Here is a 27092-nt window from a genome sequence, read left to right on the forward strand (position 1 = left end):
TTCACCTCAACCCCTTCAAAGCCTTTGGCAAGAGTCCTCAGAGGAGACCCCAGCGTTTTGCCAAGCCACAAAACACCACAATTATTATCACAGCGGCGATCAACAAAACAGATTTTGTAAACTGACTTGTTGGCACAGAGATTAAAGAAGCTATAAAAAGGAATAACAGCTGTTTGGGTTGCCCTATGCAGAAAGCTACTATATAGAAAGTAAAATTTCTATCTCTATACGTACTCGGGTAGACACGAGCACACACACCCACCCCACGTCCTAATTATACACACGTACTACGTACAAGAGGGTACAAGGCCAAACACATCGCCGCAAAAATTATAAAACACAGACAGCTCTTTTGAATGAAAATACTCACTTTGGAAGGACAAACAGATAAATTTCCTGAAGAAAAGATTTTACAATTCAATTTAAAATAGGGACTACGGGGCCGCCTGGGTGGCTCAGTCGTTAAGCGTCTGCCTTCGGCTCAGGTCATGGTCCCGGGGTCCTGGGATCGAGCCCTGCATGGGGCTCCCTGCTCAGTGGGAAGCCTGCTTCCCCCTCTCCCACTCCCCCTGCTTGTGTTCCCTCTCTCGCTGTGTCTCTCTCTGTCAAATAAATAAATAAAATCTTAAAAAAAAATAAATAAATAAAATGGGGACTGCATCTCACAATGGCAAAATAAATAAAGGTTTAAAATACTGAAAAAGTACTGGGCTCTGCATGTAAGCAAGAATGCTGATGAATTCTTCGAGAATTTCCAAAAATATCCCTTACTCTATCTCCCTAGACATTGCCTGATTGGCATTTTATACTGTAAATTTTAGAATTATCTCATGTTTCCGGCAATTTGAAACAATTCACTTCCTTACATATTCATAGATATAATCCGCTATGAACAAGGTAAAAAAAAATTTAAATGATTTAATTTTTACCTTTGCTGCGATAATATTACTCACCTAAATAAGCTGCCAATGAATAACATGTAATAGAATAGGAAAAAAGGACAGGTAATAATTAGTACTATTTATATGTTCCTAACTTGAAGATTAAAGAGGTACTTTGATTTACTATAAAGAGGCCTGGTCTCCTGATTTTTAATTTAAAAAGAAATACTCGAGTTCCCTGTCACCAGTTCATAGTAAGATATATAAGAATCAGCAAGAAAGACTCTTAATCAAACTACCTTAACATTTGTAATATCATACAACATCACCAATGTACTCTGTAAATATGTACCGAAGGATCTGCTACGCAACTTTCATCTCACCCATTTGCCCAGCTAACCTCTAAATGCCTATCCTATGGAGCTCTATGTTGAAATCTCCAGAGTGAAAGCATCTTAATGGCATTGATCTTTTACACTGAAGGATGCAGAGTTCAGATTTCAGCACTGTCAATAACATTTGTTTTCACCTATTGAATGAGCAGGTCTTGGCTGATAACTGTCTACCACCAGGGAAAGGACTAGAAATGAACTTACCAGAGTCTTAGCTGCAAACACTGTTGACTAAATGGCAAGGGAAAAATCGGTAAAAAGGGGATTGAAAAGCGACCTTTCTTGGCTACCTCTTACAGTAGAGTATGCCAGGTATACATCTCATCTCCTGAGGGCTCCATGACTGAACCCCTCCTAAAACTGCAGATTTCCAAAAGCTCCAACTACAGACACTATTTCCTATAATAGTATCGCTAGCTGATTCTACTAACGGACGTGAAACCACCACCTTCCCGACAACCCGCTTTTTGCTACTTAAGAATTAAACAAAATACTCTTCCAATTAAAAAACCCTCGTTAGGAATTCAGGTTTCACCAGAATGGAAAACCCAGTCCACAGCTGATACGAAACAGAAGACTTAATGCCAGCCATTCACTGAGTCAACCACCTGCCTGGAGAAGTTAACTCACCAGGATATTTTTTAAAGCGTCACACGGAGGAAAACTTTAACAAGCTGCAGAAATACATTCCCTTTCGGAGCATTCTTCAAATTGCCACAAGCTCCACAGTTCTTCAACTAAGTCTGGCGTTAGTTGTTTGTACCTAACAACCAAAACACAGTGAAAACTGCGTGGGGATTAATTAAAATCCCTTTCTCCGGGCTTTGTTTTTCAAGTGCAGACTCTTTTCCTCTATTATCCTTTCCCCCAGCTTCTCCATCTACCTTGGAACCCAAGCACATTATGCAGCCAGCCAGCACAATGAACTAACATGCCAGCAGAAGTAGTATGCTCCACCTATCCAAGAATTTTAAAAGCATCCAAGTACACACACACTGTCTCCTGTGTAGCGTGGAGATCCCTATTGAGCTCATGCCAAGTGTCTGAAAAGTTGGACCCTGCATCCGGTATTTACACTAAGCTAAAATTCTAATCAGCACTCACAGCAGTATGTTTTAATTCGCCCTTATGATTTTATTTCAATCTGCTAAGTAGCACAACTGCCAGAAAGCAATTGCTGTAAACTTAAGTAAACAAATGCAAAACTAAAATAAATCCTAAACCTGTTGTATGTAGAGTTTGTGCCACTTCAGGCAAGCAGTACAAAAAGGCACAGCCTGAAGTCTCGGGTAACGCTCTCCTCGGTCTCGTTGACGAAGCTCTTGGAAAGCACTGCCTTGTCTGGGCTTCCCCCAGGCCCCCCTCTCAGTTAGGTGTCTGGTGCGTATTAGATGAGGTAGAGAAAACGGCCGTGCGGTTCGGCGGCGGTGTTTTCACCTCACGTGTTCCCCTCAACAGTCCTCCGCCAAGCATGTGGAACAAGGAGAACACGGTGACTACTTGAATCTCTGGATGACACCATAACCACTCGTGCCAAGGAGCTGGTGCCAAGTCTTGCATCTTCGGGTTTGTTTTTTTTTCCCCCCTCCGTCCCTTTTGGGTGGTATTTGCGGGCGGGGGGGGTGGCAGTAGGGGAACGTGAGCCACAGACCCTGAGAAGTTGGTCACCATTTTGAGCTGGTCGGTGTGCTCAGACCTTGGCAGCCATCTTACAGCTTGGCAACCATTTTGAGGATTTGCTTGGCGAGCCCTCAGAGTTCGCGGACGCTGTGTGCGTGGAACGCTGGTTAGGAAGAGTCCCGTGAAACTAGACAATGGGGTGCCAGGGAGAACCACCCTCAGGGGGCCTTGCCAACAAAATAAGTCAGGACATCTTCACCGGGGTAAATGACATTCAAATTCTCTTCGATACCTCGCGCTAGAGCAGCTTAAAAGCTGACTCTTTAGCCCTTCAGCAGACAGGTTCCTAAAAATCAACACTGGGTGGGCACCAGTGAGCAGGAAAGTGGAAAGTATCAAGAATGAAAGCGGTGGCCGAACACGTGGTCACGACCGACATCGCGACACCCACAGGTCCGTTCAAATGCAAGATACAAAATGGAAGGGAGAAGTGCTGTCATCCCGCCCCATGGAGTATAATTCCAGAAGATGATCCCACAACTTCAGACTATGTCCCGCTTAACGTTTTATGAGTTCATGGCAACTATCTTAAGGGGTCATGCAGTGCAGGACTCTTCCTTTGGTAAGGAAATTACCTTAAAAAAAAAAAAAAAAAAAGCAACCTAAAGAACTTGCGTAAAAGAAAACAAAAAGGAGACACTCGTACATGACGGCACTTTTCCAAAATCAGGAGTTACACATGTTTTCTGAGAATGCTGTTATATTCAACTTCACCTCAGTTTCAGTGGTTGTAACTTGATGAAAAATAAGTTCTGTCCCTGAAAACATTTTTTGATGGCTACAAATCTGAAATACAAATGATAATTTTGCATTGGTATAACTCTGGCATCATCACCAGATTATACAGTTTTACAGAAGGCTGAATTAACTAAAATGATATTGAATGATAATTTCACCACCGGATGGAAAAGGAGAATGATAATCTAATAATCTGAAATATCTTTGCCATACTGAAATACATAGCATTTTAATATACAATTTAGTATCTCCCCTTCAGCATCATGATGATTTAATATCACATTAGTATGGGGGAATGGTTTATGGTAAAAAGGCCATATCGCTTATGGTTTTATGAAAAAAAATCTATGGGGAAAAAAAACCAACCTTTCTATGAATCCACTATTATAGTTAAATCATAAATTTATGAAGATAAAGCCTAAATAATTTTGAATATTGTGATGACAAAAGACAAAAATCTGAAGTCATTAAATAATATCCCTAGCCAAATATTTGTCATTTAAATTTTAATGCATCTTGGGGTAAGAGGGACACCCAGCTTGTATTCTATTTCTAACTATGATATAATTCATAGTAGCACCTAAAAAGGGCTAAATCCATGCACTATTTCCAATGTTTATAATGTTGCAGTGCTTTTTGAACTTGAAGACTGAATTTCTAAATTTCTAGTGAAATTTAATTCAGGAAATATTTTACTTCACATAATACCATACAAATGAAACAATTCATTAATCCATGATCAAAACTAGAGCATTACATGGGAAAACATTATGCTGAAATGGATCAGTCTTAAGTCTTGATACTATTAGATGTCTCTTTATTGAATGACAGTATCTGCAGTAGATGACGTAAACGGTGCTAGCATACTTTAGAATGCATTGATAAATTGCTCTATTGATTCCGTTCTGCTTCACTTACCATAATTATAGCACAGTAATGGAAGACATGAATGATATATTTTTACTAGAGAGGAAAGCCCAGAGTTTGCCTGTTTCTTTATGAGATTATACCAAATCCTTTCAATTAATACAGCATGATGGATATCTAACACTGTCTGAGAGTAAGAGGCCTGATTCTAGTGTTCTTGCTTAAATATTATTGTTCAAATATTTGACAGTATTTCAAATAAATGAATTTAATATTTTAAAGACCTAGCATTTGCACTTCTATAATGCTGTCTCAACACAATTTTACAGAAACATTTTCATTCCATTTAGGAATTGATCTTTCAAAACTTGAAGACATTTTACAAATGCAACTTTATTATCTTGTACTCACTGAATAGACTAGAGGTTACCTTAAAGCTTTTCAAGAACAATTCTGATAAGAGTTACGGTGTTGAAGAAGAAGAAATATTCGAATGAGAGAGAAGATAGGTAAGCAACTTCAACTATTATTTTCAGAAGAGAAAATTTAATGATTTGCTAACCCACAGAGCAAGACGTTTAACAGAAAGGACTCCAGTGAAAATTGAAACTTTGTGGTAGACATAATTTGTAATGATTCTTCATCATCCATAATTATTCAATATCCATAAAGGCTACCATATTGTTTCAAAGAACCCAAAATCTGCATTAGAACCACACAAGCACTATAGTTGACACTGTGACATTTTCTTCCTAATATCACCATTCCAGAGTATTGCTAAGAAAAGGACACCAGGTTTTCCCAAACGTACACATTTAAAATTAAAAGTATCATTCCAAGTCATGCCAAGAGAATCTAAGAAATTCTAAACAGGACACAACTGGGCCTTAACAATTTCAAGAAAGGCTTGAATTGCTTTGTATTTTAAAATATTCTTTAACAAAAAGACCTCATTTTAGTAGCTTCTGCTGTTTAGAAGAAAAATACATAAATATGGTGAATTTGTAAAAGAATAATCAATTCATGGAAGAAAAAAATTTCCCCCAACAACTATATGGTGTAAAAATTGATCTGTACTTCCCCCTTCATATTACCAAAGCTGTCACAGGGAATAAAATGTAACCCAGGAGGGCTGTGGCAGCTATCAAACCTTCCCTGATACATTATAATGTCTGAAGCCCAGACACCAAAGGTTGACATCAGAAAAACTCCATCATGTAGCGAACAACTCAAAACCAACTATCGACCATGCTATTGATTTTTAGTGGGGAAACCAGGAGGGGAAACGCACCAGAAAAGATAGAATTTCCCTTTTCTTTTCTCCTCTCCAACTTAGTGGGCTGCCAAGCGTAGGTCCTCCCGGCCATGAGCCCTCTGAGTTTTGCATTGCAGCTAGCCAGGATGTCTGCCTGCGATAATTCAAGCTAAAGGCGTACAATCTGCAGTAGAAGCCAATTCTTCATTGACCTGCAACATAACCTAACTCAGACCCAAAAGCGTTTCTTGAGAGAAGGATACAGAAGGAGACAAATAAAACCTATGATTATCTTTTTCAGGTGGTATTTGAAGATCTCTGACTTCAAGAGTTCACAAATTAAATTCGACTCAACAACTGATAGGAAGCGAAGCCAATCATATTTGAAACAACTTATACGTATATGATAGACAAGGTGTGACAGATAGATTTATTTGACCCACCCACTCCGAAATTCCCAGCTAATTACACAGAAAAGTTCCAAGTTGATAATTTCAAAAAGCTAATTTTTCCCTTTCACATAAATTTACACAAAATGGGTTATTTGAGAAGCTGAAAGGTAAGAAAGCGAAGTGCTTGCTTTAGCTCCTTGGGGTCTTAATCATGTAATTTTGAATTGGTTGAGGATCATTTACTTGGATCATTATAATCATATCCTACAAGTATTCTGCCATTTAATTTGTGAAATGCATGACCACAGATCATGTACATGGAAAGAATTATTAGATGCATTCATTTTACTATTAAATTTAGAGATGGCTCTGAGCCATTTAAAAATAGTAACAATAATAATAATGATTAATCACAATGCACTTCCATTCTGACTCACAGAGCTATCTCAAGGGGTTTTCCAGCTGTTTGCTAATTAAGTCTCATACCCCCCTGGCTAGGAGATGAGCACTGTCAGGCCAGTCTTACACCTGGGAAAGCTGAGGCACAGCAAAGTGATAATGGTAAGCCAAGATCCTGGGGCACACACAGGAATGAAAATAAGAATGTGGGAAACTTACAGAATATTCCACCCTTTGAATTTATATTTGAAAATAGTGAGAGGAAAGAAAAAAATAAACTTGTATAACTAACAAAAAAACGATCTGGCTTACCTCTTATTGATTTTGTTACTTAAAAAAAAAAAATCAAACAATGAGTCTTATTTATTTGGTTGCTTTTACCTATTCTGCCCATAAGACTTTTGTGAATTTTCTGAACTCCATTTCTAATATTTTGCCCACTATAGATACTTAAGAATTTATTAGTTGATTGTCAAAATAACTAAGGCTATCACTAATATAACCCAACAAAGATAAGTTTCTTTTATTAGCTTTGGTTTAATAAAATGACTTAGAAATTATAAAAATAAGTATACGTATTTTGTAGAATTATGTAAAAGCTTTTACTTAGAACATGGCTATGTGAGTCTGAGGTTCTCAATAATATGGATTAGAGATGACCACATCATTGACTGTTTTGAGGGTTAAGGAATGCTTTCAACTCATTCATTCATTCAGCACTGGGGATGGTGAGGAGAGGCGCATCTACCACACCATGCACCATGCGGCATTCTAGGTGCTATGGGTATAGCAGTGAACCAGACAAAACTCCTTGCCCTCTGCGATCTTATATTAGACTGGAGTTGAAAACAAAGTTTTTAGATGCCTATTAAATTCATTGATGCGACAATTAGTAAACATCTTGGGCACTGGGATACAAACCTGAAAAAGTCACTGGCTATGGCTTCAAAGAGTTGTGTTTTTTGTTTTCTTTTTCTTTTCTTTTCTTTTTTTTTTAAGATTTTTTATTTATTTATTTGAGACAGAGAGAATGAGAGGGAGGACGGTCAGAGGGAGAAGCAGACTCCCTGCAGAGCAGGGAGCCCGATGCGGGACTCGATCCCGGGACTCCAGGATCATGACCTGAGCCGAAGGCAGTTGCTTAACCAACTGAGCCACCCAGGCGCCCCTGTTTTCTTTTTCTAAGGGTTAAGTTTTTTAAGGTTTTCTCCCTGATGAAAAGCAGGAGTGATTGACATTGCTCATTGAGCTGGACCTAATGAGAGAGGTGGACACTAACTGCCCGTAGACTAAAAAGCACAGTCCTGGGCTGTACCCTTCACACATTAACAGAGTAAATGCATCCACGGAGTCACTGTCAACTAATCAACAACAGGGAAAAGAAAGGAGTTACAAAAATAAAGAAATTGAATGATGAGAAACAAGAAATAGGTCCTTTCTAAGAAAACTCCTTTCTAGGAACAGTTAAAAGGTATCCAAGTTTGACTAGTAGACCAAGGGATGGCGTGAAGGTGTTTGTGAGCCCTACAACTTTAGGCTTTTCTATGTCTTTGTCTAGATAACATTCTTGTAGGTGAGGATCACGACTCATGGTTTGGATGTGATAAAGTACATTGTGACAACTCACATCAAAGAAAGAATATAAACATCATATACAACACCCGCCTTAAAAGCAGCAGCTTTTAAGCTCCTTGTTCCAGGATATCTTGTGCCATATGTTTGGGGACCCCACTTGGCAGTACACTCAAAAGTACTCCCTCCACTTCACACCTATTTAACCGAAGAATGCTCTCGAATGATGACTGTGTCCGTCAGTTCTAAGCAGAATAGCTGTTCTCATGTTGACATTGACCTAAAGAAAATTACTTCTCTGCCCCCTTTTCCCACCTTCTTCTTAAGGATGGATCTTTCCTGAAATGGTAAGTATACCCTGCATTGGATGCAGATGAACTGGCCATTTCAGGATGTTTTTAATGTTTTCTGAATCAGCATTAGAACATAAGAGCAGCCCCAGTGTTCTGTCCCAAGGCAGGAGCTAAAGGGAGGGAAGGGAAGTTCAGCAACCATATGAATAAGGGAACGTCCTTCCCCCGATCTATAATCTGCATCATCAGACACTAACCCCCCCAAAACAATGTCTACATAACTGCAAAGCAATCTTCAATTGAGTGGGGGGACCCAGTCCCCTTCCGTTCTTACAAATGAAATTACAAGCTGATAAATCAGCTTTTTTTCACCCTTTTTAAATTGCTTGTCATGGAGTTGTTCTATTCCTTCATTCGCTCAACAGACACTGGTCCTCCTGTCTACCATATCCTTTGCACGAGTTGTAACTTCCGTTAGTGGGAACAGCTTCTTTCTTGTGAGTGGAGTCTTATAAGGGGTATAAAGACTTGACTCTGTTTAAGAGAGGACCCACCAGGGGGAGGGAGGGACTCAAATACGAAGCCAGGGAAACCAGAGACAGATGTCATAGCCTTCACAGGTTTGCAGAAACCCAGGACGGCTGTCACTGTTAACGGCTCTATGTCCAGGAAACAACCCCGTTGTGGTCATCTTTAAAAACAAAAAACGTACAAATATTGTAACACAAATTATTCCTTCTTGTCTTTTAGTGAAAATCTCATTCTGGAAGTACCGGCAGTCAAAATACATAGTCAGTCTTCTTGAGTAACTGGAAATTCATCAGCTCTTGGACTATTAAAGCAGCAGAGCTAGAGAGGCGGGAACAGTGACAGCTCTCTGGGTAACATGAAAAGCACAAACTTTATTTTTTGGGTTTTTTTTTTTTTTTTTTTTACCTAAAGTGGTTAGATACTGCCTCTATTGCTCGGGCAGCAGCTAGGTACCAGAGGCCTCTCTGAGGGATGCGTTTTGTTGATCTGCCAGTATTGTGAAGGGATAACAAAGGGCCAAGCACCATGATAGGTGTGTAGAGACAGAAGAAGAGAACAGACATTCCAGCTCATAGAAGAGAACAGAGAACAGAGAGGGCACACATGTACCCACAGAATTAATGCAAGGATGGATCAGCATCAAGCATTCAAAACTGCAGAACTAGGGTTCAAAACTGAGAAACCCTGTTTATATCAGGTCCCTGTGAAACTGGCCCTTCAAAGCACTAGGAACAAGGGCAGACTCTTCTTTCCCTTCTGTCCACATTGCTTAAAATGAGAAAAAGTTAAGAGTTCAAAGACGGCTTCACAGCTCCCTGTGCATCTACCGATGGATTCTCAGAAGAAAATAATCAATTATGCCAAGAACTACTGAAACCAATTTAATGGAAATGGCATTGGGGATACACCAACCTATGGTCACTTCCCTTGGGCTCTGAGAAGTCAAGCCCCACGATTTCAACCACTTCAGCCTAATTCTAAATTCCAATGTTCATTCATTTATTTATAGAGCAAGTATTAAGCACCAACTATGACATTACTCCTCTGACTTCTCCAGTTCCCACAGATGTCCCTCCACTGGGCTCCTTCAAGAGCTGGAGCATGTTGCTATCACAGGACTTTTTTTAAGAGTATAGTATTATGAGGATCTGTTTAGGGAACTTTCTCCCATTGCCTATAAACTGGGGTTTCTCCAAGTCTGTGGGCTGCTTGCATCTGAAGCACCTGTTGTTGAGAAGTATAGATCTTTGTGTCCCTGGCCAAAACCTCTGGGTGTGAATCTTGGAACTATGCCTGCTTAATAATTCTCTCCAAGGGATTGTTATGCACACAACAGTTTGAGAATCATGTCTATATCTTCTTTCCTAGGCAGCCTTTCATCTCCAGTATCCAACATAGAGCTTAAACATGAAAATGGTAGGCATTCAACTGTAAGGGAGGAAACAAAGAAGGACAGTAAAAACAAACAAACAAAATACTGCCTTAGAGCCCAGGGACAGCATGAAAGCATAGAATACACTCTATAAGAGCTGAGAATCTATTTGGGAAGATAGTATGCATTCAACAGTGTAATAATGATAAATTATAAATTAATAATTTAACAATAAACTACAACTAAAAGTGGTTAGAAAGCAATTAAAAATTTTTCCAAATGAATTTACGAACAGTAAGTGAAAGCAAGCGTTTAGAAAAATGAGATCAAACAATCAAACTTAGGGGTGACATTAGCTCAGGAGAGCTCTTTGGAGATGGGGCTTCAGGTGCTTTTAGAAAAGAGGAAAGGATTTACATAAAAAGGGAAGAGAGAAGAAAGCATTTATATTTAAAACCAGAAGAACTGGACTAAATCTGAAAGAAACACGTTAAAAAAAAAAAAAAAAAAAGACCCCTATCGTGAGTGTTTTTAAAAAAATCTGTCCGTTAATTTTTGCCACAATTAATGGAACAAATAATTATAGGCCAGCAAGTTTGAAATACAGTGCCAATAAAAACTTTTACAACTCTGGAAATTTCTAAAATTGGTTCCCTTTAAATTTGTAGCATAGGCAGAATACCGGATGATGTGGTACAGTAAAAACATTTTATTGGCATTTAGTTGAGATGACCTGCATAACTCACTTGTGGCTTTACCACTTACAGCATGTCATCCAAACTCACGGTAATAAAATGTTGATGTAATAGTGCTCTAATATGCTTTACATAAATATGTACATATATAATATATATAGCTTAATTTCCCTCTTAGTTAAAATGGGTCTAGCCCAATCATTCAGAGGAGTATTTTTGAACTGAGATTAATTAGTGTTCCTGGAATACCTACAAAATAAAGAGCCGCCCAAATGCCATGCTGTATTATTCAGATATAACCTACTCAATATTTACTTCTGTAAATGCATAAGTAAAATAGGGGAAAACAATTAGAAAAATCATAAATCGCTATTCTGTTCCTTGATCTTTGTGGACTTGCTTTACATGTTTCCAATTCATTACATTAATTTTTAGCATTTTAAACTGTTTTGAGCCCTTCATCAGGAGACTGAAAACCTAGGTCCCAGCCTCAAGCCCATCATTAACAGCTGGGTGTGATGCTAGTAAAATCACCAAACTTCCTCGAACCTCAGTTTCCTTATTTATAAAATGGGGCTGACGATTCTTGGCTTCTCAAGATGCAATACCCTTTTGGTTTTTGTCTTGGTTTAGCTGGTATGTAAGCAAGTCTTATCTTCTATACAACCTTCTTAATGATGGAGCTGTTTTATACCATTCTGAAATGTAATAGCACCAAATTCAGTCCAAAGTGCATAAAAGAATCTGAATAAGTATTTTAAATGGATCCAAATTTTACATATCTATGATTTTGTGTCATTTATTTGCTTAAATAAAACATTGTTATATGTTTATAAATATCAGCAAATGAGCTAATGACCTTAATCTACGCATCTAATAAAGAAATGATTAGCACAGACAGTATAAACACTAACTCATAAAACTTTATTATTTATTCCTGAAAAAAACATTAAATATCTGTCAAACTTTAGCTGTGACATAAAATGTATGTACTTACATTTTATGTCCAGTCATTGTTTAGTTCCAAGATGTTACAAAACTAAGAAATTTTAAAGCAACTGTCCCAGAAAACAATTATATAACTATAAAATTATGTCAGAGACATAGAACTTCATGAATTTCAAAGTTAAGGGATTTTTAAAAATTTTTATTTTATTATGTTATGTTAATCACAATACATTACATCATTAGTTTTTGATATAGTGTTCCATGATTCATTGTTTGTGCATAACACCCAGTGCTCCATGCAGTACATGCCCTCTTTAATACCCATCACCAGGCTAATCCATCCCTCCACTCCCCTCCCCTCTAGAACGCTCAGTTTGTTTCTCAGAGTCCATAGTCTCTCCATGGTTCATCTCCCCCTCTGATTCCGCCCCCCTTCATTTTTCCCTTCCTACTATCTTTTTTTTTTTTTAACATATAATGTATTATTTGTTTCAGAGTTATAGGTCTGTGAAAGGGATCTTTTTATATTCATTTCAACAAATAATATGGGAGTGCCCATTATGTTCCAGCCATTGTGCCAGATGTTAGATATGCAATGAGCTTCACACTCTAATGGGGGTTACTAGCTACTCATGGCTACTGTATAGTGTGGTAAGTGCAATGACAGAAGCATATAAAGATACTAAGGAACAGAGAAAGTCCGTCTCTAACTTTGCAAGAAGGTGTCTGCAATGGTTTTCCAAATGAAACAATGCATACACTGAGTGTTGCAAGAGGACCTGGAGTTTTGCAGGCTGTGGAGCCATCTGGATGGAGAGAATTCTCAGCAGAGGAACTAGAATATGCAATGGCACCACACTGCTATTGCCCCCCTGAGGTACTGATGAGCACAGAGCCTTGGTAAACCACAAGCATTTCAACACAGGTGGATGGGAGAGCTGAAGGCTAGTGTATCCGAGTGTGAAAGGTGGGGTGGCACTCATGACACCACAGGGGTGAGGAGAGGCCAGACCATAGAGCACCTTGTATGAAATGCTGAGAATCACGAAATTTACACAGCAGGTGATGGAAGCCATTGAAGGGATGTCAGTAAAGAAGTGGTCTTTTTTTGTTTTTTTGTTTTTTTTTGGAAAAATCACTCTGGAAGTAGCATCATGAATGGGTGGAAGGGATGGATGATAAAGAAAGAATAGGAGCAAAGAGAGGTGGCTACAAAGATAGTGTAGGTTAGACATAATAAGGAATAAAACTAAAGGAATCGCAGGGCAAGACGGGAACCGATTTGCATGCTAATAAGAGGGCTGACTTGGCAAACTTGGTGGCTGATGAGAGATGCGGCATGATGAAGGAGGAGTAAGAGATAACTTCCAGGTTGCAATATGGGAGAGATGCATAAGGGGTAACCCCATTAGGTGCCATTCTTTCCCATTCCCTTAATCTTCATAATTCAGGACACTAACTTCATAGCTGGCTTTTTCATCAAATCACTGCCAAATTATTTTAAGGTTATTCCTAGATATTTTGTACTTTTTATTCCTTTCCTGAACAAGATCTTTTTTCAACCCTAGCTTCTTATTGGAGACAATGAAAATATACTGCTTTGGGGTATTTATGTTTTAACCAGATATTCTACTAAATTTTCTGATTAATTCCATAATGTTTTTGGTTGAACCCTTTATTTATCTAAGTAGATCATTCTATCATTTGCAAATAGCCATAAGTTTGTCTTCTCTAACAGTCCTCTTATTTCTGATTCATATATTATTATATTTGCCAAAACTTCTAGGAGAACATTAAATGATAATCTTGATAATGGTCATCTTTGTTTTGTTCCTGATTTTAGTGAGGATGCCTCCAATGTTTCATAATTCAGTAGGATTCCTTCTGTTGATATGACAGATAATTTTATCATGTTAAGGATACTGCTTTTTGTTACTGGTTAGCAAAGAGTTTTGAAAGGTTTGGAATCACTGTTGAATTTTATCAGATCCTTTTTATCCAAAATTATTATTGATTTTTTAAAGATTTACTTATTTATGTTAGGGGGAAGGGGCAGAGGGAGAGAGACAGAGAGAGAGAATCTCAAGCAAACTCCACGCTGAGCACGGAGCCCCACGTGGGGCTTGATCCCAGGACCCTGAGATCATGACCTGAGCCGAAACCAAGAGTCGGATGCTTAACAGACTGTGTGCCAACCAGGCGGCCCCTGTCCAAAATTATTTTTAATAAAGTTTTTGCACCTGTATCCTAGATTGTAATAGAAAATTCAACATTGAAGACTTTTGCAAGGAAATTAGATTGAAGGGCTAATAAATCAATGTTGGGGAGGAAGGAAAGACACGTGGCTCCTGAGTCAATCGTATATTCTATAGGACAAGGATGGGTATTGCACCTAGCATAGTAGGCACTCAATAAATAAATCCATAAATGTTTCCTCATTGAGATGAGGTCGGTTTAACATTCCACTTTTGCTGGATAAGCTCATCTACTTCAGTGAAATCAAATAAAGGGAATTTTTTTTAAAAAATGGGTGCTGCCCATGGATCTTGCCTAGGACAGCAATAATGTTTTGGGGGCCGCTGAGTATGGGAAAATATTTAAGAAATGCGATATAAATTTCACTGTCTTGTAAATACATAACAAATTTTTAAGTGTACATATAAAAGATATTTCTTTTCCTTAAGAATATATGGTTGAGTAATGGTTTGGGAAGTTGTACTGGGGAAAGAGCCCTGAACAACATGGAGGTTAGAGGTGCCAACTCCCAAGTGCAGTCAAAAATCCATGTATAACTTTGACTCACCCAAAACTTAACTACCAATAGCCTCCTGTTCAAAGCCTTACTGATAACCCAGTCGATATGTTACACTTTGCATGTTTTATGTTTTATATACTTTATTCCTATAATAAAGTAAGCTATAAGAAAGAAAATATTACTAGGAAAATCATAAGGAAGAGAAAAATACATTTATAGTACTTGATTTATCATAAAACAAATCCACATATGAGTAGACCGGCACAGTTCAAAGCTGTGTTGTTCAAGGATCAACTGCAATTTATTTTTCCAAGAATACTTTTCAAGTGATATGCTCTTGAATTCAGACTGATTTGTATATTGGAATTATCAAATTTTTTATCCAATAAGGCAAAGAATCTTGCCAGGTTTGCTTTTTATTTGACTCTGGCCTCATTAATAACTTATTTTAGACAATTCAGATGAAACCTATTCATCTGTCTACATCAAACATAAATACAATATAAATGATATATACGATTTGCCTATATCAAAAAGAGGAGGAGAAATTTTATATTATTTGGGGAGGAATACTTGCATTCTTGGTTATTAATGGGTTCTTACACGGTTCTTTTAAGGTTTTTATAAAGAACCTTAAAATATACAAATAATCAACGACCTTTTCTTTGTCCAGAATCATTGAGCTCACTGTGTTGTACACAGTGCTGTGAAAAGAAAAACTGGTATTTCAAAATGAATGAAGAGATAATAAATGCTCAGGAGCAAAGATCTGTAAGACAACTACCTAATACAGAAAGCTTAACTCATAAGCTAAAAACACGAATCAGGGAAGACACTATGGATATGGTCATTGAGATTCTTTTGGATTTAACATTATGCTGAAAATCTTCATGTACATGTGAAAAAATAAACCAAAAACGTAGTATTTCTTTTTAGTAGGATCCAGGAAAATAAGCAAAGGAATGACTATTGCAGAAATTTTAGAATTTTAGAGGTGCCAAAGGGCTAAACTGTACAGTTTGTGGAATATAACCGTTTTCCTCTTTAAACATTACCCCTGTCACATTTTGGTCATTATTATCTGAAGCATACCATCCATTCCTTTTGAACATCTTTCTACAGGCTAAGTGTTCAATACTGAAGCCCAGTCTAAGCCAAGGATGCACAGATGGGTGGTTACAGCTGCAGTTCTTCTGACAGACTGCAAAAACCCGCTGGGACACTTTCCCCAGCTCTGTCTATCCATCTTGCGAGCTGGTGTAACTCCACCTTGCTCAGGGCTTTGTTGAGTGTGTCACAGGACTTTGGCCAAAATGTACCATCCGAAAGGGTCTTATTAATGGAATGAAAAATGGACTCCCCAAACACACACACACACACACACACACAGATCACATGTGTCTCCTGAAATGACTGACAATTCTAATCAAAAAGAACATTAGAATAGTTTTTGTTTTTTTTTTAACCCTCAGAAATAGTGTATTCAGACTCTCTTCAGCAGGGTGAATGAGTCAAGTTACTCAATAGGATCCATTCAGACTGATTAAATTGGAGCCAAGCCAAAACAGATCTTCAAGATCTGAGAGATAGTGGTCATTGAGCCAGGAAGAGGGAAACAGCATCAGCTGAGAATGTACAGACCACAATACTGATGGGAAATAATAAATTGGCCAGTCCAAAGGCTAGCATGGAAATTTATAATAATGAAAGTTCTAGGCCTAAATCATCACAACCCCCTTTATTTAAAACATGTGATAATTAATCTGGGACAGCTGCTTACTACACCAGAAAAGTCCATTTAAAGATTTTAATTAGGAATAGACTAAAGTTTCTACACTGAATTGATATTTACTTCTCAGTTATCACACCTACCTTCCAAAAATGATCTGAGATGGTTCACAAACATATATTAAATGCACACATGCATATACAAACACATGCAAATTTCAGGCCATAAAAGAAAAACACAGGAACAAGAAACAACAGGGGTTAAAGAAGAGAAGTCGTGAAGGCAAAAACCTAGGCTGAGGTATTTACTGAGGTTAAGAATTAAATTTATTGCGGAGTTTCTTGCAAGCCAAGGCAAAAAGGGACAACATACTGTATGCTTCTTATGATCTGCTGGAACGAAGAATACCACCTTTTAGGAATAAAACGTTCTCTTATCATGCCTTCTGAAAAGAACCAATCAGTCTTCAAGATTCTATCGACAATTTTAAGGCTGCACAATTCCCGACCTAGATTGCCAAAGATGATGAAATCAGACTTGATAAATAATGAGACAGCACAAGCCATTCCTAAACTAAACAAAAAAAGGGAAAACCAAATGAACAAATGTTTCCAAACACTTAAAAGTTAGAAGCAACCCAAAATAAAAATTGAAACCAGCGGCAAATAAAGTCAACCTAAATCTCAGCAAACCAGAATCACAAAACCCTGTCACTGCAGGCTTGAGAATAAATACTGCTTGTCACTCAAAGTGTCTGTCTATGGCATATGGGTAAAGGTTTCAGTCTGCTATCTCCAGACTCATCTTATGGCACTGGTTCAACACCAGTGAATGGTGCTTTAAACAAAAGGAGAGCTCATTCAAAATGGGCGTTTGTGAGTTACTGGTCAGTGTAGCTGTGCGGTTTGTCTGAGCGAAAACTATTGGCATGGGAGAAATGAAGTGCAGCTCCCAGGCTTTGGAGTTTCCTAAGCACTGAAAAGCAGCCGGGAGGTTAAAGCTGGCTGGTCGGAATGGCATACTTGGCTGAATGCACAGCCAGGTGGCTTGGGCATATTGGCAAACAACTGGCAACCTGCCCAATACATATGGCTTAGATTGCTTTGCTCTTCCCATGAAGCCTTCTTAGACTCTTGAGCAAGCATTCATTTTAGAACAAAATGAATGTGAGTGTTAAATAAAATCTTTTAATAATATCTGTCTGATGTAAAATCATTTTACCAAAAATAAAAATAAAAAGATGGGAGGGGGGTAGTTGCCAAATGCCTAAATTAAGCCTTTCCTTTTTTGGGGGGAAGACTTTGCAGATCCCTTCTTAACTGTCTTTGGACTCCATTATTTGGAACTTTCAGTTTCACAAGGGTGAAAATGACCCCTTCCCATCCCTGGGAAGAAGGGTTCACGTGCGGAGTACGGGAGGCTGCCAAGAGGTCAGGTGGCCATGGATTCTTAATGAATACATAAAAAATACAAAATAAGTAGGGTAACTAATGGAAATGAACACCAGATACATTTTATCAAGGAACATTATTAAATCTTGATTGACAGATAACACTAAAAGGTGTTAGTATGGTCTATCATGTAAATACATATCTGGAGACTTGTTAAAACAGTCTCTAAGTGCTAACTGTTGAGGCACATGTTACTCTCCAGGCTTTACCAAGTGGCTGCCTAATGTCAATAGCATGAGGCAAACTTGAGGTTTAATAACCCCAGCTGGTCACTAATCTTCCTGTGACACTACTAGAGAACCACATTAAATATGCCACAAATACTTTTTTCCTGCTGGAGTTGGATTCTCTTCTGTCACACATGTTTGCTGGAGCCCAACATTTCATTTTAGTTTACTGGGTATCTTAAAAGTATTAACAACTGATACATTTGCTAATTAGATTATACGAATTATTATCAAGGTCTTGTTTCATTTATAATAATGTTTGAATGTATGCTTATGGTCTCCTAAAATTGCAAGTCATTTATCTAATAAACTGTTAAATCCTCTGGAATTAGTATAGTATACTTGATAAGCAGATTATAGAGTTGGTGTTGTATATATGGTTGGTTTCGTGTGTGTACGTGTGTGTGTGTGTGTGTGTGTGTTTTAAAGATTGTTTAGCTTGGTAACAGCTCAAACACTGACATAAACTCATCTCTCATACTGGTGAGGGCCTTGGACATAAACAAATCTAAAATCTTTTAGATAGATGCAAACATATATATTATGATATAAAAAAAATCACTGGTGCTTATTCAGCAAATACTGAAGATGAGGCAGTCTAGATGAGGACAGCAAACCTCTTTTTGGTGATAAAAAAACAGAACAAAACAGAATTTCCAGCTATAGTTGCTCCTTGTCTTTCCCACCTAAAAAGGTACCAAGTACCTAAAAATTCATATCATGGTTTTACATTGAATATTTACTGAGTTTTAGGTTAAAATCTTCAAGTCAATTTCCTTCTCATGGACTTTTTTTTTTTTCCCAAAAAATAAAAATAAAAAATAAATAAAGGTGATAAAAACATTTTTTGAGGAATGGGACAAATTAAAGCACAAGTGTTTAATGGATTCCTATGTCATGAATCCTGAAAATAATGTTTTTAAAAAGTCTCTTTCTTGGTAGGCATAACAATAAGGGGGCTTCATTAACAAATCTTTGCAATCCTCGAAATTATGGGGTGAAAGGAAAGGAGAACCTTTAAAAATGGATTTGAGAATCCTGTGAAATGACCTCCGTGGCATCATACTGTCACCACCCCTACCCTCTCCTCTTGATCAGCAAGTAGTACCACTTAGAGCTTTATTAGAACATCTCGTTGCCAACTTGGAACAGCTCCAGGCAAATCTGTCTTCCAAGGACACAGTCTGAAGTACTTAAAGTAAATTGCAATGGACTGGGTGAGTAGCAAAGGTGGGGCCCCTGAATCCAGCAGCATTGCTTCTGAGATGGAAGGCCCCCTCCAGGGGGCACTTGGTACCCAAACGGAGGCTGGAAGATAGTCATTTTTAAGGGCTCCTGCCGAAAAGAAGGGTCAGCAGGAAGATAATTTTTATACCAAAAGGGCCTGAAATCCTGGGTTTCTTCACTTAAATGCAGAGAAAAGGTGAAAGGCATAATTTCGCAAAGTGTGTTTTGGGGGAGTAACAAGGGTCACAAGCAAAAAGGGTTCTGCTGATAGATAAATTTAGGAACTGCTAGGTTAAACTAAGTTCTCAGAACTTTTAATATATTAATGTGCACTGTGACTCTTCAAGAGGGACAACAATATGCATTTATATTTTAAAAGTATTTCACACACACACACACACACACACACACAATCCCTTTTTCCATAGAACATGTCATAAGATGCAGATATTGAAAAATGGATTTTGGTTGGTATAAATTTGAGGTTTTTAATTGGAATAAGTATATTTTCTTTTACTAAAAACCTATTTTACTTACATTTATTAAGTGAAATTGTTTAAAATTAAATTGAAAAGCTGAATTCAAGATAATAAACTAATTTAAACATTTTTAAACTAATTGAAGTTCTTTAATAATTCCCCTATTTTAAGTACATCATCTAACTAATCTTAACTGTTTTATACCTCAAAAAATAAAATGCCATTCTAGCAGCAGGAAAAATCCCTCCACCTCCCCACTAACACTCCAACTCAAGACTTTCTCTTCATATTAGGCAAGAACCATCTGGTAATTTGTAAGTGGAGAGGCCAGTTTTCAAACAGGCTGGTTTCTGAATATGGGCTTTAAATTATTTATAACAAAATTTAAGGTTAATGTTCCTGGAAGGTTCCTCTGATAAAGGTTTAGTTGATATCCTCAGAAAACCTCAGAGTAAATGTTAATAGAGTTTAGCATCCCTGATTCCCTTGATTTTGACCACAGAGTTGTCTGATAAAAAATGTAAATATGAATGAACAGAAATACAGAGGAAGGGTGGGGGATAACAACCATCATTTTAAATAAAACTACTGCTCACCACCAAATAAGAAATCCACACTCTCAGACACACAATCAGATTAAAAAAAAAATTACAACAATTCTGACGTTATGTGTAATCTTAAAAAAAAACAGTCAAAAAGTGATTATAGAGACTTTTTAAAAATACAATTTGAAATGTTGATCATACATTCTAAAAATAAGTTAAATTTCATGGAGCTTCCAAGCAAACAATCTCATTTTATATTCTCAATTCCCACAAACTTAAAAAAGTGTAAGCTTGCAACTGGCCAAAATTCAAATTGTGTTTCCTTACAGAAGTAGGGGAGAGACTCTTCTGCTTATGGCTGCACTGGGTTCCTTGCATAAAAGCTACTTTTTAAAAAGTGATACAAGAATCTGCCTGGATCACATCACACTTTCTTGGTAAACATTTGTTTCTGTTTTATTTTTGCTTCTGGACTCTGCCTATTTCCTGCCCAAAGTCTCACCTAATGGTAACAGAAGATTTATTTCTTGGTTCAAACGCCTCATGAAAATGTCCTTTCAATAGTGTAATTTTATTTAACTTAATTAAAAAAAAAACTGCAGTTAAAAATTCCAGTTAAAAAGAAAAATCAAACAGTTCTAAAAATAAACAATATTTGGTTAAACAAATACACAGATTTAAAGCATATGGGTAAAAATGAATGTTAGTATAAACATACGGCGACATTTTTTTCCCTTCAAAAAATCTCAGAAAAGAAACACTCCCCCCCCCAAAATAAAGTTATTTTGGTTTAAATTATAAAGCCATTTTTAATAAGTTATCTTTTTTACTCAAGAAAAAACATTTGTATAGCCTCAGAAATCTGTTTCATTTCAGTCTTTGTGTAAAACTGCCCATGAGAAGTATATTTATAAAAGAAATACCAGACTGCGAATTATTTATGTCATTGTAGCACGTATACAGTAAATGAGGGCTCACTGGAGATCGATGTATCTTACATACATAGAGGTTGAATTCTGTCCCAAAACTTATTCTAAAAGTTTTCTTTTCTAATTGAATCAGATTTTAAAGTCTCAAAAAGCATTATTTCAACATAACAACACTGTATTACCCACACTTTGGCAAAACAGAATCTAGCTTTTTACCAGATGTGCCACCAACTCTAAAAACCTACCCTGAAAGTTAGTTACGTTTTAAAATGCACTGCTCTTGGACTGGGGATCAGTTCTCAACTATCCAAGTTAAAGGAAGGCTATGAGGACTCAAATCTTAAGCTTCTGGTAACATTCACCCCAAAATGGGAAACTAGAGCTGTATGAATCTGCAATTCACAGATGTTTCAAGAACAAAAACAAACAGGTTGAAAACATACTAATGAGGAGAAAAGCCAAGGTATATAGAACCCCAGCTGCGAGACTCTTGAGAGTGTACTGGAAACCTTAGGAACAAAACGCAAATTACTTCACTTTCTTTGCAATCTGACACTCTTGGTTTTATATTTAATATTTTACATCATTGCTCTGTTCGAGAGTGTTCTTTGAAGGTGTTGCTTATGCCAACGAAATTGAAAAGATATGTAAAGAAGAAACACGTGAAACTTTTAAACTTCTCTGTAACGAGAAAAGAGCCCATACTATCAATTTCTAGAGTGAAAATTAAACAAGTAGATCATTTTTTAAAACTTCTTACAGTGATGGTGTTTGATATGACTTTCAAAAAAGTATCTTGTTTTAGGAAAAATTTTGAATAAAAATGTTGTACTGAGTTCAGAGTGCTTTTGAAGCCCAAAGACCAACTGTTCAGTTTTAACAAACCAACAATGTCTGTTCATTTTGCCCAAATCTTTCCAGCTTAAATATTCACAATGTGCCATTATTACTGAATCATTATCTGCCTTTAGCTCTGACAACAGCATCATACGGGCTATGAAAGGCTCCTTTCTTCTCATGATTAGGCCCTAAAACATTTCCTCATCTTACAGTGCCTTTCGACTTCCCAGAATGCATTGCTCACAGTGCTGAAATTAACTGTATGCCACTTATTTATCGAGAAAAGAATAATCAAGTACTCCAAACCATGTCATGGGTCGCCCACAATTTTATATCAAATTTCAAGTAATAAAAATATTAACCCTTTCTGGATGCTAATTTTTAAAATCTCCTGTTTCTCTTTACTTTTTAGGCTGTGTCTCACAAAAAAAATCAAGTCTGGATTTCTGATGTCCTCTATAATACATAGCTTTCACAATGAATTCTAAGTGTCCACGGAAGGGCTAGTCTTAAAGACCTATCTGAATGTTTAAAAGTAAGTTTTTATCAGAGCCCTCTTCAAACTTAAATTCCTCTCTTCTTTGCCTAGGGAAAGTAGGATTTCCTTCCACTTCTAGAAATGCGCAGTGTGAAACTGCGGCAAATTATCTTCAGAAAGCAGGAAAGAGAAAGAAATAAAAGCCCCGAGATTAAAACATAGAAATGTTCCAATTCCAGAGTAATTTTGTTTATACCACTAGATAGCACTTCGTCCTCAATAATAATCGTAATCTTTATTAAACAGAGAACGTGAGTAATCTTTTTACATATGCTCTTCAAATAAGTGTGATTCCAATAGGTATTATTTTACAACACGACAATATAAATTAAATTGGCCAATCTTCAAATATTATTAAATTGATTATTTTTATATTTTGGGGAAGCTATATTCCAAGTACTTGGTGAATTTAAAAATGGATTACATACCAAATACTAGTTACAATATTATTAAAGGATATGCATTGGGTAAAAAAAACAGAAAGCAAAGAAAATAAGGAAAAAACTATGATTGTACTCACATTGCAAATACTTGTATGAAAAGGGATGGGGATATTTAACACATGTGGATTTGTATTTATTTGTTTTATACCTTCAGCCAGCAGAAGAATGTAAATAAAAACACTTTTTAAACCTCAAAGATACTTACTAACCCATGCATACATTAATCATTCATACTGCATGATTATTGTTCAGTATTTTCTGCAATAACAAATTGGAGGGTGTGGGGGTTATTGTGGGTTTCAGCAAACCACATTCTATTTAGGCAAAGCCAAGTATTAAAGAAAGGCCTAACTTGCCAAACCAAGATAAATACATGCCATTATTATGATTACATAAAAGCCACTGTTCTCAGCGTTACAATTTCTCTTATAATTGGCACTATTATAATTAAATGGATTCATATGTTTACAATTCTTCTTTGAATTGTTAAGTGATTTAGCAATGATAGTGTCTCTAATTTCTTTTAACTATACTGACAGACTTCACTAAATACCGCATTGCCACAATAAATTAGGTAAATACCCAGTAAGGCCTGAATTGCTATTGAGTTTAAGTATGTTATAATAAGGTAGCAAGTAACTTCTCCAAAGCCTGCTGCTAGACTAGCCCACAAACCCACAAATTGGAGGGGACAGGGTAAAGTATTCCAATGGCATTTAAGATATTCTATGAGGGATAGAGAGGCATGGGGCAGGGAAAAACAAACACATACAGTTAAAGCCTCATAGATTTTGAAAACAAACAGGAAGTAAAAGATTATTTTAAAAATATAAACACAGTTATTATGAATTTTGTGGTCCCTCTTCTTCCCTAAGACCCAAGAAATTCTTCACATCTCAGCAGGGAAACAGTGGCATAAACATACTCCCATATTATTGATGGAAAATGCCAATGGAATATACCCTAGTTTACCTGCTGTCCTGAAACGGACCCTATTATACTTTATTCTATTCGTGAAAATAATATGAGATCATTGGTAGTTCCTTAAATATAAGATAACCATAAAAACTAGATTATTCATGCAACACATCTAAACCATATAGCTAATAAATGTTTTAAAACTGCTTTAAAATAATTGAGGTTAGTAGTATGAAAAATAATTTTTACAAAGTGTGCAAACAATACGAAAGTATAAAAGGCAAGAATTTGACCAATTCCATACCACTCAGTTTTGTCTTAAAAAAACCCCTTCAATCACAAGTAAATATTGCTTTTTTATAAAGATGACCTATAAACACAAAATTGGGATTGTGCTCTGTTGATATTAATTGCCATGTTAGTTACAACAGCAAAACCTGCAAACAAACTCAGCCTCCAATGAAGAACTAATTTCACAAATAAAGGTCTATCTATATTACAAAATATAATGCAGCCATTAAACACAATGCTGTGGGGAAATGTATGATGACAGGAAAAGGTGTTTGTGGTACAGCATTACATTTTTAAGAAGGATTTTTTAAAAAACACACATATATCTGGAAGGCTAAACCCCCAAATAGCAAAATTTTAATAATGGTTTTCCCTAGTTGATCTTTACTTTCTTTTCCCCTACGTGATTTCATTTTCTTCTCTTTACTGGATATATGATGCAAATTATGATGATGGCAGATAAATCTTGTAATAATAAACAGAAGTAAGTTTTTGTTTTTTAAAAAGATACCATGATACAAGGCATTTGTGCCCTAGGCATTTAAATCACTCCTATCAAATTCAATCCTAATAGTAGATGCATTTTAGAAACGTTTGTAAGTTTTTGGTGTGTGTTAGTGCTCATCACTACTTACTAAATTGTGCTACATTTCTAAAAGCAACAAGGAAGAAAAGTTCAGAGACACAGTAAACACAAACTATTATTAGATTACTACCACGAAATTCTCTTACAGAAAAATTAAGTAAAAAATTACTCTTAAAATTTAAAAACTGTCAAGAAGTAGACTGAGAGCCATAAAGCTTATGTTACTTTGTTCAAGGATACATAATTTAGTTAACACACCTAGTTGAAAAGGATATGATTATTGGGCTCAGTTCATAAGAAGCAAGTGAAGTGAGTCTTACTAGGTAAAAATTGAAAATAAAATATAATGGACATGCAGAATTAAGACAAAATTGGCTTTTTCACTTTTACATTCTTTGACATTCTAAATGATGAATGAGAACAAGTTTCAATGGAGACACCAAATTTCCAGCCAAAATGAAATATCCCCTAAAAATTCAAAATCCTTCGAAAAATCTCCTAAAGATGGTTTTAGAAAAACAGCAATTCTACTACACACACTTTATAATGCACATTAGATGTGAAACTGTGGGGGATCATGTGGTCAGGAAATAGAATGCCCAGACTTGTATTTCTATTTGATATTCATCATTTTTGATGCTTGAACACTGACAAAATTACTGAATTTACTTGTTCTCTCTCACCTCTTCCTCTATACAAAATACAGCTAATAATTCTAAAACAATGTCCAGATGTGTACTTTTTTTTTTTAAAAGATTTTATTTATTTGACAGAGAGAGACACAGCAAGAGAGGGAACACAAGCAGGAGGAGTGGGAGAGGGAGAAGCAGGCTTCCCACTGAGCAGAGAGCCCGATGTGGGGCTCAATCCCAGGGCCCTGGGATCATGACCTGAGCCGAAGGCAGACGCCCAACGACTGAGCCACCCAGGTGCCCCTAGATATGTACTCTTAAAAGCAATGAACTAATACTTGGAACACAGAACAGTATCCTAGGCCATAATAGTTGTTCAATACTTATACGCCGGATAAATAAAGTGAGTGAATGAAGTTTGAGGGCAAGTTTACAGAAACCATAAAAAATGCACAATAGATGAAAAGAATTCCACCAGACATCTGAATTGTGCTCAGAACAAAAGTAACCAGGTAACCACTAAAACTGACTTTGCAGAGGTACCAGGACTGACTATATTATTAACAATGTTTCAAATACAATAGACATAAACAATCCCAGGTACAAAAGGGATTTTTCAGGAGATGTCCAGTAAGGCTGACAAGTCTAATCAAGGCAAATACAATCTTATGTCCAACTCACAAGTCTTGATAATTTCAAGCTATGTACATGATGGATCAGTTCAATGACAAACTAAGAATTTGCTAAATATCTATATTAAAGATTTTCTCAAACTGGCCAGTGTCCAAATATTTGGAAGTACGTGTTATTCCTAATTTTCCCAGCTGTAACTGGGACACTTCACAGCAAAAGACTTCTTGCTGTGGGTTTTCTAACCCATCTGAATCTTCCATAGATTATCTACACCCCCCCTCCACTCCCATCGAGGGGATGAAGGACAAGTGGAGCTAATCTGTTTGGCAATGGCAGTCTGTTAAAATTTTTTTTTTTTTTTTTTCATATTCTTTTTTTTTTTTAAAGATTTTTTTTTTTTTTTTTTTTAATTTATTTGAGACAGAGAGAATGAGAGACAGAGAGCATGAGAGGGAGGAGGGTCAGAGGGAGAAGCAGACTCCCTGCCGAGCAGGGAGCCCAATGTGGGACTCGATCCCGGGACTCCAGGATCATGACCTGAGCCGAAGGCAGTCGCTTAACCAACTGAGCCACCCAGGCGCCCGGCAGTCTGTTAAAATTAAACAATCAACCAATCAATCCCAAAAAAACTGAGGCTCATGCTTTAAGGTATATTCCACACACCACGATTCATGAAATGATCATTTTGACATCACATCCTTTTAGTGCTTAAAAAAAAAAAAAAAAAAAAAAAACTCTAATATCTTTCACACATAGTATAAAAACATAGCATTATTATTATGTCATTATAGGCACATATTTTAGAAATTATATGTAAGGTGAACAGCAGAATTAGTTGTCCATCCCTGGTTTGG

At 36.8% G+C, this 27092-nt stretch overlaps 1 protein-coding gene across 17 annotated transcripts in view; it reads right to left on the bottom strand.

Annotated features, from left to right (window-relative positions):
* Positions 1-27092, bottom strand: part of NFIA (nuclear factor I A) — a 369091-nt gene that overhangs the window by 211039 nt on the left and 130960 nt on the right. For 2 of the 17 annotated variants that reach the window (XM_054512847.2, XM_045897565.3), the window contains one exon: positions 1-27092. This exon is cut by the window's right edge and continues 9485 nt beyond it. The exons of the other annotated variants lie outside the window; for them this stretch is intronic. The gene's annotated coding sequence lies outside the window, so the exon portion shown is untranslated. 17 annotated transcript variants of the gene reach the window in all.

The sequence above is a fragment of the Mirounga angustirostris genome, unplaced genomic scaffold (genome assembly GCF_029215605.1).
Source record: "Mirounga angustirostris isolate CCGP_5_RB_7025 unplaced genomic scaffold, mMirAng1.0.hap1 SCAF_4, whole genome shotgun sequence".
NCBI classification, from domain to species: Eukaryota; Metazoa; Chordata; class Mammalia; order Carnivora; family Phocidae; genus Mirounga; species Mirounga angustirostris.